Below are 20077 nucleotides of genomic sequence, written 5' to 3'. Positions count from 1 at the left end.
TTTAAAATGCATCTCTGGGTTATTTGTGGGGCATAGGAATTTGTTCATATTTTTAAAAAAATATAGTCTGGCCCACCACATGGTCTGAGGGACGGTGGACCGGCCCACGGCTGAAAAAGGTTGCTGACCCCTTATCTAATGGCAGCTTTCGCCCCTCAACTGAGCCCCCCAATCTGTGGAAATTGTGTATGTGTGATTCATGCCTCATCATAAGTAGAAACTTCCTCTTAAAATGCTGTAAGAAAGTAGCAGCTGTTTTGACCCATGGTGGCGCTTCAATCCATCCAGCTCCCCACTCTCCCCACCCATTCTGAAAATGTCCTCACCCTAAAAGAATTCCCCCACCACCACCATTTTCTGCCACGACAACATAAGAGACTAAAAAGTGCTACTGTCATGTTTTTGGTTTTTGGTTTAAACTCTCTCGGGAAGCCTTAGGATTGTGAAAATATTGATCTTCCTTTTTTGTCATGGAGATATAACTGCATTGTCCGTTATCAAGTAAGATAGATGGTCTTCTCCCTAGGCTTTGGTGTAGATTGACTGTTTGCTTAGCAACCTCTGATTACTTGTTCAGACTTGTCCAGGCTAATGTCATTTACAGGTCACAGCTACCAGCCAAGATGGGGGTCGAGACCAATGTTTTGCACATGTGCAGGCTTGGCAGGAGCCATGGGGGAGATGGGATGGAAATGCATGCTGAATACAGGCAAGGAAAAGAAAGAAATACTCTGCAGCTCATCCCCTCCCTTATCCAGGATCCCTAATTCTGGACAAACTTGGGATATAGGGGTTGAGGTGGAGGCAGGGCTTAAAGTGCTAAATTAGACACATAATAGGGACACGGGTGGTGCTGTGGGTTAAACCACAGAGCCTAGGACTTGCTGATCAGAAGGTCGGCGGTTCAAATCCCTGCGATGGGGTGAGCTCCCATTGCTTGGTCTCCTCCTGCCAACCTAACAGTTCGAAAGCACATCAAAGTGCAAGTAGATAAATAGGTACTGTTCCGGCGGGAAGGTAAACGGTGTTTCCGTGCGCTGCTCTGGTTCTCCAGAAGCGGCTTAGTCATGTTGGCCACATGACCTGGAAGCTGTACGCTGGCTCCCTCGGCCAATAAAGTGAAATGAGCACTGCAACCCCAGAGTCAGCCACAACTGGACCTAATGGTCAGGGGTCCCTTTACCTTTATGAAATGAATGCCTAGGATTACTACTACTACTACTTGCCAGCAAGTTTGGAAAGCTCAGCAGTGGTGAGAGGATTAGAGAAGATCAGTCTACATCCCAATTCCAAAGAAGGCAGTGTCAAAGAATGCTCCAACTACCGCACAATTGCACTCATTTCACATGCTAGCAAGGTTATGCTACAAGGCAGGCTCAAGCAGTATGTGGACCGAGAACTCCCAGGAGTGCAAGCTAGATTTCGAAGGGGCAGAGGAACCAGAGACCAAATTGCAAACATGTGCTGGATTATGGAGAAAGCTAGAAAGTTCCAGAAAAGCATCTACTTCTGCTTTATTGACTACACAAAAGCCTTTGACTGTGTCAACCATCCTATGGCAAGTTTGTTAAAGAAATGGGAGTGCCTGATCACCTCATCTGTCTCCTGAGAAACAGGAGACAAGAAGAAACAGGAGACAAGAAGTTACAGTTAGAACTGGATATGGAACAACTGATTGGTTCAAAATTAGGAAAGGTGTACAACAAGGCTGTATATTGTCTCCCTGCTTATTTAACTTATATGCAGAATTCATCATGCGAAAAGCTGGACTGGATGAATCCCAAGCCGGAATTAAGATTGCCAGAAGAAATATCAACAACCTCAGATATGCAGATGACACAACCTTGATGGCAGAAAATGAGGAGGAATTAAAGAACCTCTTAATGAGGGTGAAAGAGGAGAGTGCAAAATATGGTCTGAAGCTCAACGTCAAAAAAACGAAGATCATGGCCACTGGTCCCATCACCTCCTGGCAAATAGAAGGTGAAGAAATGGAGGCAGTGAGAGATTTTACTTTCTTGGGCTCCATGATCACTGCAGATGGTGACAGCAGTCACAAAATTAAAAGACGCCTGTTTATTGGGAGAAAAGCGATGACAAACCTAGACAGCATCTTAAAAAGTAGAGACATCACCTTGCCGACAAAGGTCCGTATAGTTAAAGCTATGGTTTTCCCAGTAGTGATGCATGGAAGTGAGAGCTGGACCATAAAGAAGGCTGATTGCCGAAGAATTGATGCTTTTGAATTATGGTGCTGGAGGAGACTCTTGAGACTCCCATGGACTGCAAGAAGATCAAACCTATCCATTCTGAAGGAAATCAGCCCTGAGTGCTCACTGGAAGGACAGAAGCTGAGGCTCCAATACTTTGGCCACCTCCTGAGAAGAGAAGACTCCCTGGAAAAGACCCTGTGTTGGGAAAGATTGAGGGCGCAAGGAGAAGGGGACAGCAGAGGACGAGATGGTTGGACAGTGTTCTCGAAGCTACCAACATGTGTTTGACCAAACTGCAGGAGGCAGTGGAAGACAGGAGTGCCTGGTGTGCTCTGGTCCAGGGGGTCACGAAGAGTCGGACACGACTAAATGACTAAACAACAACAACACTATTACTGCCCCGCCCACTCTGGGTGGCTTCCAACACCAGAAGAACTTTCAAATGTCTTCTAAAAGTTGTATAGTTTTTTATCTTCTTGACATCTGATGGGAGGTGTCAGAATCAGAAGAATCTTTATTTGCATCAGCCACTAGCCATAGTAATAAAATAAAATAAAATAAAATAAAATAAAATAAAATAAAATGTACTGAAGATAGAGGTAAAAACTTAACTATAGAAAATACATTTTGGGGGTTTACATCAATGATCAAATAATAGATCTTATTCTAATTGCCCCCGCTAAAAACCTTGGGAGCGTGTCCTCTACCAGGTTCCCTGCAACCTCATTTTTCACAGGGAGGGAATTATCAAAGAGTCCTCGAAGCTTGATCTTTGTGTCTGGGCTGAATGACAGAGGTAGAGACTAGGTAGACGGGGCCAAAACCATTAAGGGCTTTAAATGAATTAGAAATCTTTAACATGCAGCTGGCATGGTCAGAGTAATGTTTAAAAGATCAGATTTCAAAAACACGACATTCCAAAAGTTTCCACTTGGACATTTCCCCAAATTTCGAACAGATTCATAGAATCATAGAATCATAGAGTTGGAAGAGACCACAAGGGCCATCGATTCATTTGTTATTATGTTGTGCTATAGATCTGATCTGGTCTTAATTTGAGTCACATCTTTCTATGTCAGGATTGGGATTAGGAGAACCTGAAATATTCAGGATGATTCTGGGCAGCAGAAGTATGTCTGAACCCTGGGAAGTTGCTTCTTGGAATCCTTTGCCCCTAACTGCATCTCTCTCTTTTTCCCACAAAGATAAGCTGAACATGAGAGACGCACCAGTGGGAAAGTTCAGCTTTCACCGCAGCATCCATGATTCATTTCCGGACTCTGCCCTAGCCTACAGCAAGGTACAGAGCCTAGGATGCCTCGTTTTCCCTCACTAAACTGGCAGCAAGGTACAAGTGCTGACGCAGAAGCATAGAATGAAGCCAGCGGGAATGGAAACACAATCCACTCCAAGTGGCAGTTTTCAGGCTTGTCTGCATTTGAGCACCATTTATCTGTAAACCCGCTATGGTTTTCCCAGTAGTGATGTATGGAACTAGTTACAGGTAGGTAGCCGTGTTGGTCTGCCATAGTCGAAACAAAATTAAAAAATTACTTCCAGTAGCAACTTAGAGACCAACTAAGGTTATTATTGGTATGAGATTTTGTGTGCATGCACAATTCTTCAGATACCTTCAGATATCTGAAGATGTGTGTATGCACACAAAAGCTCATACCAATAACAAACTTAGTTGGTCTCTAAGGTGCTACTGGAATAATTTTTTTTATTTTGTGATGTATGGAAGTGAGAGCTGGACCATAAAGAAGGCTGATCGCCGAAGAATTGATGCTTTTGAATTATGGTGCTGGAGGAGACTCTTGAGAGTCCCATGGACTGCATGAAGATCAAACCTACCCATTCTTAAGGAGATCAGCCCTGAGTGTTCACTGGAAGGACAGATCCTGAAGCTGAGGCTCCAGTGCTTTGGACTCCTCATGAGAAGAGAAGACTCCCTGGAAAAGACCCTGATGTTGGGAAAGATGGAGGGCACAAGGAGAAGGGGACGACAGAGGACGAGATGGTTGGACAGTGTTCTCGAAGCTACCAGCATGAGTTTGACCAAACTGCGGGAGGCAGTGGAAGACAGGAGTGCCTGGCGTGCTCTGGTCCATGGGGTCACGAAGAGTCGGACACGACTAAACAACAAATAACTAGAGCCTTTCCCATTCATGTCACTAATTATTCCCTCTTGTCTTTGCTGTAGGGCAAGACTTAACAGCTGGCACAGTATTGCCCTAATCCCACTTTTCTCTCAGGTTGCTTCCAGACAAGAGTATATTGTGAAAATAGTGTGTCTCATGCACACAAGTTTTTGAAGCATCCACAGTGCGTCGGTGACAAAAAAATGCCAACCCACGTTTTTCTGAAAAGCATTTAATATTGATTTACCATAATTGAAGAAAATCTGGTGTAAAATAACCTGTTCTACACCTGCAGTCCCTGCGTTATATATTTCCTGAGGCTGGCAACACCCCGCGGCGGGGTGCGCTCCCGTCGTTCGGTCCCAGCGCCTGCCGACCTGTCAGTTCGAAAGCACCCCCGGGTGCAAGTAGATAAATAGGGACCGCTTACCAGCGGGAAGGTAAACGGCGTTCTGTGTGCTGCGCTGGCTCGCCAGGTGCAGCTTGTCACGCTGACCACGTGACCCGGAAGTGTCTGCGGACAGCTCTGGCTCCTGGCCAATAGAGTGAGATGAGCGCACAACCCTAGAGTCTGGCAAGACTGGCCCCTACGGGCAGGGGTACCTTTACCTTTTTAAATATCACCGAACTCAGTGCGACTGATTTCTAAGTAAATATGCATAGGTTCAGGTTTCACAAACCGCTGTAAGCTGGTCCATTTTGTAATATCAGACCAGCAACCATCACTATAAAAAGGAAAAGGGAAAAGGAAATAGTGTGAGGAAACCAGTAATTTAAGCCCCCTCCTTTCACTTGTTCCCGCAGTCATGATCAACAGGAAGTGATCTAACAGGCAGGATTTCTGCACAGGAAGCATTTAATTAAAATTGAGAAGGACCTTTGCTGAATGGGGTGTGAGTTAATGTTATCAAAGATGTTGGCCCCGTGAAGGTCACTTCTGGATGACATCTCTCCATATTAAATGTTGCATATGGGCCTCTAACTTAGAAGCACCGCAGCCTGGTTCTGTTGTGCTATTGGTGTGGATATTGGCGCTTGCTGCCCTAGATTTCCAGAAGCGTAGCTTCCCTGTTTGGAGCCAACATCATCTCTAATTGCCAGGTTTGAGGGGCTGATGGCAAGGAATGGATATTCCCATCTTGCCCTGCCTGGGATTCTCCTTGGCATCCGGTTCACCACCTGAAGGAGCGTCTTCACCCCCATTGTTCAGCCCGGACACTGAGGTCCAGCTCCAAGCGCCTTGTGGCATTTCCCTCACTGCAAGAAGTAAAGTTACAGGGAACCAGGCAGAGGGCCTTCTTGGTAGTGGCACCCGCCCTGTGGAAAGCCCTCCCGTCAGATGTCAAGGAAATAAACAACTACAGTATCTGACTTTTAGAAGACATCTGAAGGCAACCCTCTAGGCAAGACAAATAAAGCTGTCTGTCACCTAGGCAGATAAATGGTTCTACAGCTGGTGCCAAACAGATAAGAGACTGTCCCTGTTTGGGGTGAGATTCAATCACATACTGACAAACTCAGGTTGCACAATTACATTGATTTGAAGCTTTTGCACAACAAACCCACTTTCCCGAAAGATCGGACTTTTTGTGATAAGGAAAGCGACAGGAAGATGCACTAGAAAATGTGGAATAACACTTGCTCAATGTAATGTCATCTAAGCTCCCGGCAAACAAATAAGAATGAATGGTTTTCGGGTGTAAAAATGTTGCCATTGGGAAATTTTTAATCTCTAATGCTTTACAATTTTTTATGTAAGCCACCCAGAGTGGCTGGGGAAACCCAGCCAGATGGATGGAGTATAAATAATAAAAATATTATTATTATTGGTAGATAAGACACCGTGCTAGAAGGAAACACCGACTACCCCCATCAAAGCAAAATGCAAGGTACTTTTGATAGTCCTGACACCACAGTGCCAATGTAATGGCAATTTGGGGTGTACTGATGACACTGCAATATGGTTGAGTTGGTGGAGAGGGGGGCAGGAAGAATTTCAGCCTGGAGAGAAGAAACTGGGAGAAAACGGAGTGGGAAAAGTTCATTGAAATTGCCTCCTCTACATAGGGAGTCAACAGGACAGGAAGGAAGAACATTCAGCTCATAACAATGAATGTGTGGTTGCCTCAGGAAGTGACATGGCTCTGTTACCTTCTCCACACCTCCTAAATAACAGGGCTTTCCCCAAAGACATTGCTGTGATCTCACACCCAGAATGACAGGCCGGCATGAAAAGGCACAAAGTCAGGACGGAATTTGCAATGGGGCGGAAAGACATTCAGCTCAGCTTCCTTGGCGATGACTCAAGGCTCCTTTTCACCCAAGCACAAAACAGGCACACCTCCCGTCAGTTCAGAATCTACAGTGGAATCTGTTTTCCTCTGCAAAAAGAAGAAGAAGAAGAAGAAGAAGAAGAAGAAGAAGAAGAAGAAGAAGAAGAAGATAGTTTCCTGGTTGCTACTGGGGTGGATTTTGCCAGAAGATGGTGTGTGCATCTTTCCTGGTTGTGAATAAAAGAATCTTGCCCTTTGCTCCTTTTAGAAGACATCTGAAGGCAAACATGTATTGGGAAAATTTTTGTTGTCTAACTTCTTCTTCTTCTTCTTCTTCTTCTTCTTCTTCTTATTATTATTATTATGTGACTTTGCAACAGGCTTACTAGCTGATTTGCTTCTCAATACACTCTGGTTGGCCTCTGGTTGGAATTGTAGGTCTGTGAAAGGGAAGCCCCAACGCCCAGGATCATTTGGGGGGCATCATGTACTTTAAATGCTCATTAGATGCACTTTAAATCACAGAATTATAGAATTGTAGAATTGGGAGGGACCCTGAGGGTCATCTAGTCCAACCCCCTGCAATGCAGGAATCTCAGCTAAAGCATCCATGGCAGATGGCCATCCCACCTCTGCTGAAAAACCTTCAAGGAAGGAGAGTCTACTGCCTCCTGAGGAATTTCTTCCCCCTGTCAAACAGCTCTTGCTGTCAGAAAGTTCTTCTTGAAGTTGAGTTGGAATCTCCTTTCTTGTAGCTTGAAGCCACGGCTTCAGGTCCTGGGAGCTTCTGGAGCAGGAGAAAACAAGCTTTCTCCCTGTGACGGCCCTTGAGATATGGTCAGGGCTTCATGGTGTGGCAAAACGTTTCTCTCTCCCCTTTCTGCAGCCCAGGCAGAATTGCAAGGGGTCAGTGCATCTGGCTGGTAAGAAGATGGTCGGAGTTTGGAGCCCAGCCAGGGCTGGCTGTGGGCAGGATCCTGGCATTGCCAGGGGTTGGACTTGATGACCCTTGGGATCCCTTCCAACTCTACCATGCTATGATTCTATTGAGCAGCTAAAGGAAGGGGCGGGGGAGCAAGATGCAGAACCAGGGGAGGCACAATCACACACCCCAACAGCACCCTCTGGCCTGACCCACGGTGGCCTCATCCCAGCACACTTTGACCCCCCTGATTTTATTTTTCTTAATTCCGCTGCCTGACAACCCAGCAGCCTGGCCCCTGTTTGCCAGCTGATGTCACAAAGTGCTGCTTTGCAAGCAAACTAGCAATAAGTGTTCCGTACTAATAGTGTAATATTACGCACACTTAGATGGGATTAAGCCCTATAGAAATAAATAGGACCCCTTTTCTAAGTAACTATATTATATAGAAAGCTTGGAACTATAGCTGACCACAGAAAGAGCTCAGTATCAGTAAATATAATCCATTTGCCCCAACAGTTTCTACCAGATTATTGCATAAATATGAAGATAAACCCTCAGTCTCTAATTGATATGAAAGCCAATCTGTGTTCCAAAATTCTCATGAGAATAAAATTTATCAGGGCAACATGATGTACAGACAGTTCCATCTTGGTTTTGGTCTGTCACAGAATCAACCTGTATGTGCCGAGGCAGAACACCTCCAGTTTCTAGAAGAATACTAATACAGTAAAGGGGGGAAAAAGGGAAGGTGGGTTATTAAGTTATTAGAGGGTAGTTATTATATATACACAAGCTATTACTTCCAATATCTCAGGGCTAAAATATTTTCATATGGCAGTAAACCCCAAGACCTTCTTCCGCATATATTTAAAATTGGGAAGCTCTGATTTATAGAATGGGGATCATAAAGATAACATGTAACCTTAAATATGTAATATTTATATATATTTATACAGTGGTGGTCTCCGGCTTCTTCCAAAAACACCCCCAAATATGGCAAAGGGGTGCAATGCTCCTCACTGCCAGAGAGGCCGAGATTAAATGCTGACCACCAATCATGGCTCAGTCAATAGAGCCTGACTCTTAACCTCAGGATGTTGGGTTTGAGCCCCACTTTGGTTGAAAGATTTCTGCATTGCAGGCGGATGGATTGTCCTTGTGGTCCCTCCACAATCCTGTGATGCTAAAGGAAGAGTGAAGAGCCTAAGCCCTGCCACGAACTCCATAGCGGCAGCAGCACCCCTTCTGCTCTGCTTTCGTTGGGACTCCTAAGTGGTGGACATACTATCAAAGGCTCATTGGCATGGATAGCCAAGGCCATCGCTACCAACAACGCTCTTTGGAAAACAGGACAGTGGATGGGAAAGGCCTCCTTAGAGGGCCGTACGGTAAACTGGGTGCAGATAGTACAGACAGTCAGAATTGGCCCTTGGATGCACATCTGATTAAACCTGTGGGGCCTGATTCAGCGAAGTGAAAGGAAAGCGGAAGGCTGCTTCTGTGGGGAAAGGGATGGGCAGGGAGACAAAGAGCCCCACCCTCTTCTTCTTCTTCTGCAAGGGGAATAACTAACAAAAAGGCAGCAAAACACACAGAGTGAATTTTTCACAGCCCCACAGTTTTTGTTGTTGTTGCTGCTGCTGTTTGAGTTTATTTATTGAATTATGTAAGCGTGCAATATAGGGCACAGATTTAAGGGTTGATGGGTCCAAGTAGGCATGATGGAAGCAACGGTATTTGTTCTTTAAGTGTGTCTGCCACATTTACATGTGAGGAAGCCAGAAACTAGCAAACAAGCAAGAGAATAAGAAAGCTAGCCACTATGGTCTGCATTGCTGACATACATCTTAAAGAAGCAGGTAAGTGTTGTCACTTTTAAGTCAGTGGTTTTTATTCACACAATGTTCCCAGTTGCGCATCAGCTGTGTCAAATCTACGGGAAACTGCCAAGAATAGACCCACATCTCATGTCATTCTGGCCTCCTTCGGGAGAAAGGGTGCAATATAAATTCAACAATTAAAATAATTATGAGTGTTCCAGCTTGCGAACATTCTTTGGAAGCCGAACGTCCGACATGGCTTTCGACTGAGTGCAGGAAGCTCCTGCAGCCAATCGGAAGCCGCCCTTGCCCCCCCTTCTAAAGCCCACCACTCTCAACACTCAACTGCCTCCCCCCCAACATTCAGACTCGCTCTAATAGCCTGAAAGGACACTGCACTCTTTCTACAACTATGGCTGAGTTTCACAAAGGTGAGAGCCTGGAAGCTACAATGCACAGGATCATTTGGGGGGCATCATGTGCTTTAAAAGCTCATTAGATGCACTTTAAATCACAGAATTATAGAATTGTAGAATTGGGAGGGACCCTGAGGGTCATCTAGTCCAACCCCCTGCAATGCAGGAATCTCAGCTCAAGCATCCATGGCAGATGGCCACCCAGCCTCTGCTGAAAAACCTCCAAGGAAGGAGAGTCTACCGCCTTCCGAGGGATTTCTTCCCACTGTCAAACAGCTCTTCCTGACAGAAAGTTCTTCCTGAAGTTGAGTCGGAATCTCCTGTTTGTAGCTTGAAGCCACGGCTTCAGGTCCTGAGGGCTTCTGGAGCAGGAGAAAACAAGCTTCCTCCCTGTGACGGCCCTTGAGATATTGTCAGGGCTGAATGGCGTGGCTCTCATATCCATGTCCTGAGGGACAGAGAGCAAAGCCTTTCTCCACCCAAGGCAGAATTGCAAGGGGTCAGTGCATCTGGCTGGGAAGAAGATGTTCGGAGTTTGGAGCCCAGCCAGGGCTGGCTGTGGGCAGGATCCTGGCATTGCCGGGGGTTGGACTAGATGACCCTTGGCATCCCTTCCAACTCTACCATCAAGCAGCCAAAGGAAGGGGCGGGGCAGCAAGATGCAGAACCAGGGGAGCACAACCACACACCCCAACAGCACCCTTTGGCCTGACCCACGGTGGCCTCATCCCAGCACACTTTGACCCCCCTGGTTTTATTCTTCTTAATTCAGCAGCCTGGCCCCTGTTTGCCAGCTGATGTCACAAAGTGCTGCTTTGCAAGCAAGCCTTATAATGCCCTGCAAGAGGGATGCCTGTCAGATGACAGTGAGAGAAATGGATTCTGAAGGTAGGAGGCCCAGAGGCTTCACGAGCAAATGAAAGAAGGGGAAGCCGCCATGTATAAAAATTGCAACTTGGACATTGTGGTATGTTAATTCCATGGGGAATCCATTCCCCACATGTGCCAGGAGGTCGTAGCGCCAACCTGAGCGAAACGGAGCTTGGGGGGGGAGCAGGCCTGTCTTGCCTCAGCCCCTCACCCCCTCCTTCCAAGCCAAGGGTCGGGCCGTCGTGTGCCCAGGCAGGAGCAGCAAGCGAGGGGGCTGTGCCCCAGAAGAAAAGCACTGGGAAGGGCCAATGGGACCCCTGTCCCCTAGATTGGATGCCTATGTCAACAAATACAATGTCCTTCTTTCTTCGCAGGGCCATGGTTTGGGAGAGCGGCTTAAGGCCAGGAAGCAGCAACCCAGCGGTGCCATGGGGAAGAGGAAGGCCTGATTTAGATATTCCTATAATTTTATGTGAAGTGTTTCTCTGTGGTCCGCTGGGCAGGACATGGAGCGTGATCCTCTCCCATGCCAACACCACATCCCAAGGTTGGGAAAGGGTGCAATATAAATTCAACAGATAAAATAATTATGAGTGAGTGTTACAGCTTGTGAATGTTCTTTGGAAGCCGAACGTCTGACACGGCTTCCGACTGAGTACAGGAAACTCCTGCAGCCAATCAGAAGCCGCCCCTTGCCCCCCCTTCTAGAACCCACCACTCTCAACAAACTCTCAACTGCCTCCCCCACAACATTCAAAATCGCTTTCAAAGCCTGAAAGGACCCTATTGTACTGCTGTACTCTTTCTATAACAGTCTCCACTATAGCTGAGTTTCGCAAAGGTGACAGCCTGGAAGCTACAATGCACAGGATCATTTTGGGGACGTCATGTGCTTTAAATGCTCATTAGATGCACTTTAAATCATAGGATTATAGAATTGTAGAATTGGGAGGGACCTGAGGGTCATCTAGTCCGACCCCCTGCAATGCAGAAATCTCAGCTCAAGCATCCATGGCAGATGGCCACCCAGCCTCTGCTGAAAAACCTCCAAGGAAGGAGAGTCTACTGCCTCCTGAGGAATTTCTTCCCCCTGTCAAACAGCTCTTTCTGACAGAAAGTTCTTCCTGACGTTGAGTCGGAATCTCCTTTTTGTAGCTTGAAGCCACGGCTTCAGGTCCTGAGGGCTTCTGGAGCAGGAGAAAACAAGCTTTCTCCCTGTGACGGCCCTTGAGATATTGTCAGGGCTGCACAGTGTGGCTCTCATATCCATGGCTCCATGGCTTGCCTTGTCCACAGCTGTCGATAGCTTGACAGGTCCTCAGCTGTTGTCCGCAGATGAGATTTTCTGTTGTGAATAACTGGCTGGTAACTTCCTCTGTTTTTATTTTCATTCCTGTCTCCCAGCTCCTCTGACAGGAAGGCCAATGGAGCGGCTGTGGCGCTGTAGGGAAGCACTGCAGGTCGTGGTATGTTAATTCCATGGGGAATCCATTCCCCACATGTGCCATAGAGGGCTGGGGGTGGGAAGCAGTCCCGCCTCACCCCAGCCCCAAATAATTGGGGAGGGCCCTGGAGACCCTGGTGCCCTAGAGTGGATGCTTATGCCAGGGAAATACAATGTCCTTCATCTCTCCCAGGGCCATGGTTTGGGAGAGCGGCTTAAGGCTTTGGCCAGGAAGAAGCAGCCCAGCGGTGCCATGGGGAAACCCAGAATTTGAAGGCATGCTGTGACCTTCCATGGCGGGGGAAGTTGCTCCCCAAACACTGAGGAAGGGAGGGAACTGGGGAGGCAGACAGGAGGGGGTGAAAGAGAAAATATTGAGGGTGCTGTGCCCCAGAAGAAGATTATTGGGGACGTCCCACGGCACCCCTGTCGCCTAGAGAGTACAATGTCCTTCTTCCTTCACAGGGTCGTGGTTTGGGAAAACCTCCAGAAGCCCAGCAGCGGTGCCACGAAACCAACCAAAATGTGGAGGTATGCTGTGACCTTGTGTGGCAGGGGAAGTGTTTCACAGTCATCTTGCCAGCTGGAGGAGGAAGGCCTGATTTAGATATCCCTATAGTTTTATGTGAAGTGTTTCTCTGTGGTCCACCTGGGCAGGACACGGAGCGTGATCCTCTCCCATGCCAACACCACATCCCAAGGTTGGGCCCGGGCCGTTTTAGGGTGGCATGGCCAGTGTGTTTACACTGGGCACCATGCTGCAGAGGGTGCCAAAACAATGCTGAAGAACAAGAGGGAGGGGTGCCAAATTTTAGCATTGCACAGGGCACTCTTTAAATTTGAGAGCCCATTGTACACCCTGGTTGGGAATGCTTCTGTGGAGATGAATCCCAAAATTCTCCCCACCCACATCCTTCCTAGAAAAAAGCAAAAAATATCAATCTTTGGTCCAGAACCTAGGTACTACACCCTCACTAAAGGAGATTGTATGGATGATTCACTAAATGATGATGTGTGTAGCTGAGCCTATGGCCTCAAATTCTCTTTATCTTATATGCTGCTTTATTACAAAAATGGCGACTAGACTACTGATCCTAAACTGAATAGTTAGCTGCCCAACCACCCCCTCCAGAACCTACTACTCTCAACTGCCTCAACTGCCTAGCATTCAGACACAAGACCTACCCACCTTGGAAGAATGGCAGATGCAACTAATAGACTATATGGAGATGGCGGAATTGACTGGCAGAATCCGAGACCAGGGGGAAGAGTCAGTGGAAGAAGATTGGAGAAAATTTAAAATTTATTTGCAGAAACACTGTAAAATTTATGAATGTTAAAGACATTGAAATGGTTTCAGGGGCTTTAGCAATAAAGTAAAATGTAAGATTGAAATAATAATAGACAAATTGTTAGAATATGAATTTGCTGAATAAATTTCTAAAAAGGGATACAAGAACGGGAGACGTGAGGAAGTCGGGAAAATAAGTTAATTGAAGATGGAAATTAAGAAAGAGGGAATTTTTGTTCTTTTATCTTTTTACTTTTTTTCTTTTTCTTTCGCTGTGTTTAATGTTTGTATTTTTGTATTGTATTTTGTGACTTTGTATTCTTCTTGTTTTTGTATTTTTCTTGAAATTTCTTTTACTGTTAAAACTTAATAAAACATTTATATAAAAAAACAACAACTGCCTAGCATTCAAACTCCTTTTCAAATTCTCATCCAATCATCACTCACCACCAGAATCCCATACTCTCCCTTTCCCCCTCCCTCCCTCCTTGAAATTTCCATAATAATTCTAATACAATTACCTTAATAACCCTATTACATTCAATATTTTATATACGCTGCTCCCTATAACCATACTGTTAGAAGCACTTGAGTTCCTGGTTCCTAGGAAATGGGGGTGAGGAAACGGCAGGTTCTTCATCCCTGTTCTAAAAAGCAGATATCTTCCCCTAAACAATCCCAAGAATTGTAGTTTGTTAGCGGTTCTGGGAATTGTAGGTCTGTGAGGGGGAAGCCACAATGCCACGAATCATTTTGGGGGAAGTCATGGGCTTCAAAGGCACACTGGATGCTCTTTAAAACATAGCATCATAGAATTGGAAGGGACCCTGAGGGTCATCCAGTCCAACCCCCTGCAAGGCAGGAATCTCAACTAGATGATCCATGGCTGATGGGCATCCAAGCGCTGCTTAAAACCTCCAAGGAAGGAGAGTCACTGCTTCAGCTCCTCTGGAGCAAGAGAAAACAAGCTTTCTCCCTCCTCCCTGTGACAGCCCAGTAAGGTATTCAAAGGGCTGCATGGTGCGGATCTCATATCGGTGTTATGAGAGTGTAAGTAGCACATTTCTCTCTCCCCTTTCTTCACCCCATGCAGAATTGCAATGGTAACCAGAAGGCTGAAGTTTGGAGCCCAGCCAGGGCTGGCTGTGGGCAGGATCCTTGCATTGCCGGGGGTTGGACTAGATGACCCTTGGGATCCCTTCCAGCCCTGCCATGCTATGATTATATCAAGCAGCTAAAGGAACAAAAAGATGCTTCTGAAACATTTGGGAACCATAGGAAGACTCTCCACACCAGTGGAATCCAGCAAGAGCTTGTATCTTCCTTAGGAGAGAGGCAGGCCAGAACAAGGGGGGAAATGCTCCAACTTCAGGCAAGTGGAAATGCCAGTTGAGTGTCCCATATTATAGGAATGCTTCCTTCCCATGTCTCCCACCCTCATGTGCCAGACTGGTGCTAGCATGGCTGGGAGCCAGGCGCTTGCTGATTGCTCTGTTTTCTTTGCAGGGAAGGAGCCTTTCCCCAACGTTTACTTCATTCTGGCCAAATCCCTGGAGAGATGTGACAACCCTCAGGTACTGGGGCAGAAGGAAGGAGTCCTTGTGAAACACATTTGGGGAGTCTGTGGCTTCCAGCAAGTGCTTTTCACAAGCATTGCTCCCTTCACCACAGGGGAGGCTGAGCATAGCCATCACGGCTAGTTGCTTTTGATAGGTCTCTCCTCCATGCAATTGTCTAGCCCTCTTTGAAAGCCATCCCATCCAAGATGCTCTTGTGGTGCATCTGATTCTCCTGTGCTTCCTTGTTCCTGCAAGGAGATGACTATTGTGAGATCCTTTGGTTAATATCTATCTGGGCTGGAAAATGTTAAAGAATCAGAGTGAAGGAAGGTGAGGACAGGTGACCCCACCTAGGCCTGAAGTCACCTCCCCCCCACAACCAGGCCTCAAAACTGTCCAAAATTCATTTCTCGTCTTCTAAAAATCCACAGCTAAAGTTTTCCTCTGTTTTCTCACAAGATGCATAGCAAACCATTACTTTTATCAGTACAAGAAGACTTGTACTGGAAGGGGGGAAAGCTAATGAATAGACTGTCAGAGCAGGCCTGAGAAACGAATCTTATCACATTCAGTTGCAGCATCTTGAACACTCTGAAACCCCTTGGCTTCTCACCCCCCCTTTCCTGGGAAGAGTCCAAGACAGGAGCTTTCTGTTCATGCTCAGAGGAACTCATGGGGCAGGACTCCTGAGGGAGGAGAAAGGGGAGGGAACTGGAAGGGGAATATATATTCTGTGCAAATGACTGTGAACTCGTGCATGTTTTTGTGAACTATCACACTTGCTCCTTCTACCAGTTCATGGATGGTAGAAATAAAGCTTTTTCTCCGAAACTATTCCTTGAGTGTCTGTTGACTCCCATTTTCCCTTTCCCGGGCGCAATATTTTTCCCACCCGAGGGCAAAGCCTCATAAGGCTACAAGAGGATGGTGAGATTCCCTTGAAGCACAACTGATCAAAGGCAGGCAGATCTGTTAGCATCTTGATAAAGATGCTCCAACGACAAAGGATGCTATCATACCCAGCAAGTGTCTCAGAAAAAGGTCCCAAGCTGATGGAGAAGAGAGCAGGTTAAGTGGTCAGCGGGGCTCCAGGTTGCCATTTCTGGATCCCACCACAGCCCTTCCAAGTTGCCCAAGAAATCAATGCCACAACCGTTTTTTCCTCGCACCTCCTCCTCATGATCACCTTGTGGGGCCTTCTCAGACATACGCTGTGTCTGAACCAGCAGATCCCACCCAGTCAGAAAAGGAGTGTGTGCAGTCATACCAGAAATAAGCAAAATAACTAAACAGGTACCCGAAGTCACCCCAGAACTGGCCCTACTGAACATATTACAAGATAACAATGCCCACTCACACCAGAAAGAAATACTGCACACAGTATTTCTTCTTAAATTGGCTTCAAGTGCATCTAATATAGGAATAAAGGATTTTATCCTGAACTTATCTCTTGAAGAAAGTGCATCAGGTGCACTTCTGTCATTTCCTTGCCGTTCCCTCACTCTTTGTCTCCTTGTTTTGTAGCTAACATTTGGCAAGGTGGCTTTTGCTTGTTTCTCAAGCTCATCAAAATATTCCCTTTAAAAAATCCGGAAGTGAACTGGACAAACTTGCACAAGAACTCAATAACAGGACTGATTTCTGAAAGGCTTTGCTGACCTTGTGAAGACGACCTAGCACCGGATTTATATCTCTAAGATTCTGCAGACTTTGGCTGTGAACTAGAGCCCCACAAAAAAAATTCAAAATGGGCCCTAGAGTTTCAAATTGGGCCCCACTGGCTGGCCCTGAGTCTCATAGTTGCTGGGCTTGAGTTGCCTGCCCTCGCATGAAGTCTTGGGTTTGCAATTTTGGGAGAGGGGAGGCTGCCCGCTGGGGGGTGGGCAGGCTGGGGAGGCCCCCTAGATTTAGAAGCCCTAGGCTTCAGCCTACTTAGCCTATACAAAAATCTGACACTGCCCCCTCTTTTCTTCCCAACCCTGTACGGCATGTAACACCAATGTCTCACAACAAATGTAAGTGAAGAACCTAAAGAGACAATGCATGTGTTTTTGAGGGGAAATTATTTCATTTAAAAAAAGAAAAGGTGTGTGGCAGACCCCAGTATTTAAAGAGCCCCCATCCCTATTACATCATTAGAACCAGAACATAAACCTATGAAACTAGAAAAGAGCAAAAAAAAAAAATCAATGTTTGATCCAGAATCTAGGTACTACACCCTCACTAAAGGAGACTGTAGGGATGATTCACTAAACGATTGTAGGATGATGTGTGTACCTGAGCTTATGGCCTCAAATTCTTTTTATCTCATATGCTGCTTTATTACAAAAATGGCGACTAGACTAATAGTAATAATAATAATAATTTATATTTTTATTTATACCCTGCCCTCCCCAGCCAAGACCGGGCTCAGGGCGGCTAATACCGGGTATGAAAACAATTGATTAAAATACAACTTAAAACCAATATTAAAACACAACATTAAAATGCAGCCTCATTTTAGTAGAAACTCAAATCAAAAACTTTTTGACTACAGATCCTAAACTGAATAGTTATTTGCCCAACCACCCCCTCCAGAACCCACGGCTCTCAACTGACTCTCAACTGTCTTACATTCAAACGCCCTTTCAAATCCTCATCCAATCATCACTCACCACCAGAATCCCATACTCTCCCTTTCCCCCTCCCTCCCACCTTGACATTCCCATAATAATTCTAAGACAATTAACTTAACAACTCTATTGCATTCAATATTTTATACACGCTGCTCCCTATAACCATACTGTTAGAAGCACTTGAGTTCTTAGTTCCTAGGAAATGGAGGTGAGGAAACGGCAGGTTCTTCATCCCTGTTCTAAAAAGCAGATGTCTTCCCCCAAATGACCCTGGGAATGGCAGTTTGTTAGGGGTTCTGGGGGTTGTAGGTCTGTGAGAGGGAAGCCGCAATGCCCAGGATCATTCATAATAATAATAATAATAATAATAATAATAATAATAATAATAATTTATTATTTATACCCCGCCCATCTGGCTGGGCTTCCCCAGCCACTCTGGGCGGCTTCCAACCAAAATACAGTATTATCAAAATACAGTAATACATCAAACATTAAAAGCTTCCCTAAACAGGGTTGCCCTGCCCAACCCCCTGCAATGCAATTCCTCCCCCCTCCTTGTGACGGCCCTTGAGATATTGTCAGGGCTTCATGGTGTGGCTCTCATATCCATGTCCTGAGAGAGAGAGCAAAACGTTTCTCTCTCCCCTTTCTCCACCCCAGGCAGAATTGCAAGGGGTCAGTGCATCTGGCTGGGAAGAGGATGGTCGGAGTTTGTAGACCAGCCACGGCTGGCTGTGGGCAGGATCCTGGCATTGCTAGGGGTTGGACTAGATGCCCCTTGGCATCCCTTCCAACTCTGCCATGCTATGATTCTATCAAGCAGCTAACGGAACGGGCAGGGGAGCAAGATGCCCAACAAGGGGAGACACAACCACACACCCCAACAGCCCCCTCTGGCCTGACACACGGTGGCCTCATCCCAGCACGTGTTTTTTTTTTTTAATAAATATTTTATTCAGTTTTCAGATACAAAGATTATAAACATAGACTGAAGAAAGAAATAAAGAAACAAGAAAAAGAAAAAAGAAATAGAAAAGAAAAACCAACCGTTCAACACATTTTTTAAATAACTAACTGGACTTCCTCAATCCCCAATCTTAAACAACTCCTAACCCACAATAATACTACAACCAGACTTAACACAGACACTGGCACCAGAGCCTGCAATAAACCCAGATGCCAACTTTGCTGCCACATACACCCGGACAACACCATTACTGGCCCCAACAACATCACACATACCATCTCGGGACTATTTAATTGCTCATCGTCTAACATTGTGTATGCCATCAAATGCCAACAGTGTCCTTCAGCTCTCTATATTGGACAAACAGGCCAAACCTTACGCCAAAGAATAAACGGACATAAATCTGACATCAAGAATCACAGAACAGAGAAACCAGTAGGAGAACACTTCAATCTCCCAGGACATTCTATACAAGATCTCAAAGTAGCTGTTTTACTACAAAGGAATTTCAGAAATAGACTGGAAAGATAAGCTGCTGAATTACAACTCATTACCAAACTTAAAACCATGAAAAGACCTGGGCTGAACAAAGACATTGGATTCTTATCTCACTATACATAACTAAACCATTTCTCACCTTCCCACCCCTTGCCTTTTCCTGTAAGACCTATTACAGTTGTTAAGAGTCGTCAAGAGGCTCTCTCAGCTATCTGCCTATCTCCCATTCCCACCACCCTTCTGAGTAACACCCCTCCCCACCTTCTCACTATATAGAAGGATCTGGCAACTTCTGTTTCAGTGTATCTGAAGAAGTGTGCATGCACACGGAAGCTCATACCAAGAACTAACTTAGTTGGTCTTTAAGGTGCTACTGGAAGGAATTTTTTTATTTTGACTATGGCAGACCAACACGGCTACCTATCTACTACTGGACTTCCTCACATCTCCCTTACCCTGCATTCTTTATAATAAAATTATCAGCAAATTATTACCTTGTTTCGTACCTTATTTTGTACTTTTCAAATACTATACCTCAAATTTTTCATACTTTTCATCAATTAATTATATCCTAAATTAAACATAGTATTACCTTAAAATTTAACCTTTTCTTACTTAAAATATAATTTCCTAGTTCCCAACTTTAGTTGCTGAAGCTATAGTTTCCGAATCGTGAAAATTTTTAACATTCATATAACTTATATTGTTTTTTTAAATAGTCCTTAAATTTTTTCCAGTCCTCTTCCATTGTTTCTTCTCCCAGATCTCGGATTCTGCCAGTCATTTCAGGCAGTTCCATGTAGTCCATCAATTGCGTCTGCCATTCTTCCAGTGTGGGCAAATCTTGTATCTTCCAATATTTTGCGATGAGTATTCTTGCTGCTGTAGTCGCATACATAAAAAAGGTTCTGTCCTTCTTTAACACTCTCTGGCCGACAATGCCCAAGAGGAAGCCCTCCGGTTTCTTGGTAAAGGTATATTTAAATACCTTTTTTAACTCATTATAGATCATTTCCCAGAAGGCCTTCACTTTTGGACAAGTCCA

General features: G+C 45.5%; 2 long non-coding RNA genes across 2 annotated transcripts in view; both read left to right on the top strand.

Annotated features, from left to right (window-relative positions):
• Positions 1–20077, top strand: part of LOC308571412 — a 93098-nt gene that overhangs the window by 903 nt on the left and 72118 nt on the right. The window lies entirely within an intron of this gene.
• On the top strand, positions 11403–17884 carry LOC308571962. Its single transcript, XR_014001621.1, has 3 exons — positions 11403–12633; positions 14900–16245; positions 17791–17884. It is a non-coding gene; the product is annotated as an uncharacterized lncRNA (long non-coding RNA).

This window comes from Podarcis bocagei (assembly GCF_964188305.1).
Source record: "Podarcis bocagei genome assembly, chromosome: 13".
Classification (NCBI taxonomy): Eukaryota; Metazoa; Chordata; class Lepidosauria; order Squamata; family Lacertidae; genus Podarcis; species Podarcis bocagei.
This window is presented reverse-complemented; position numbering and strand designations above follow the sequence as displayed.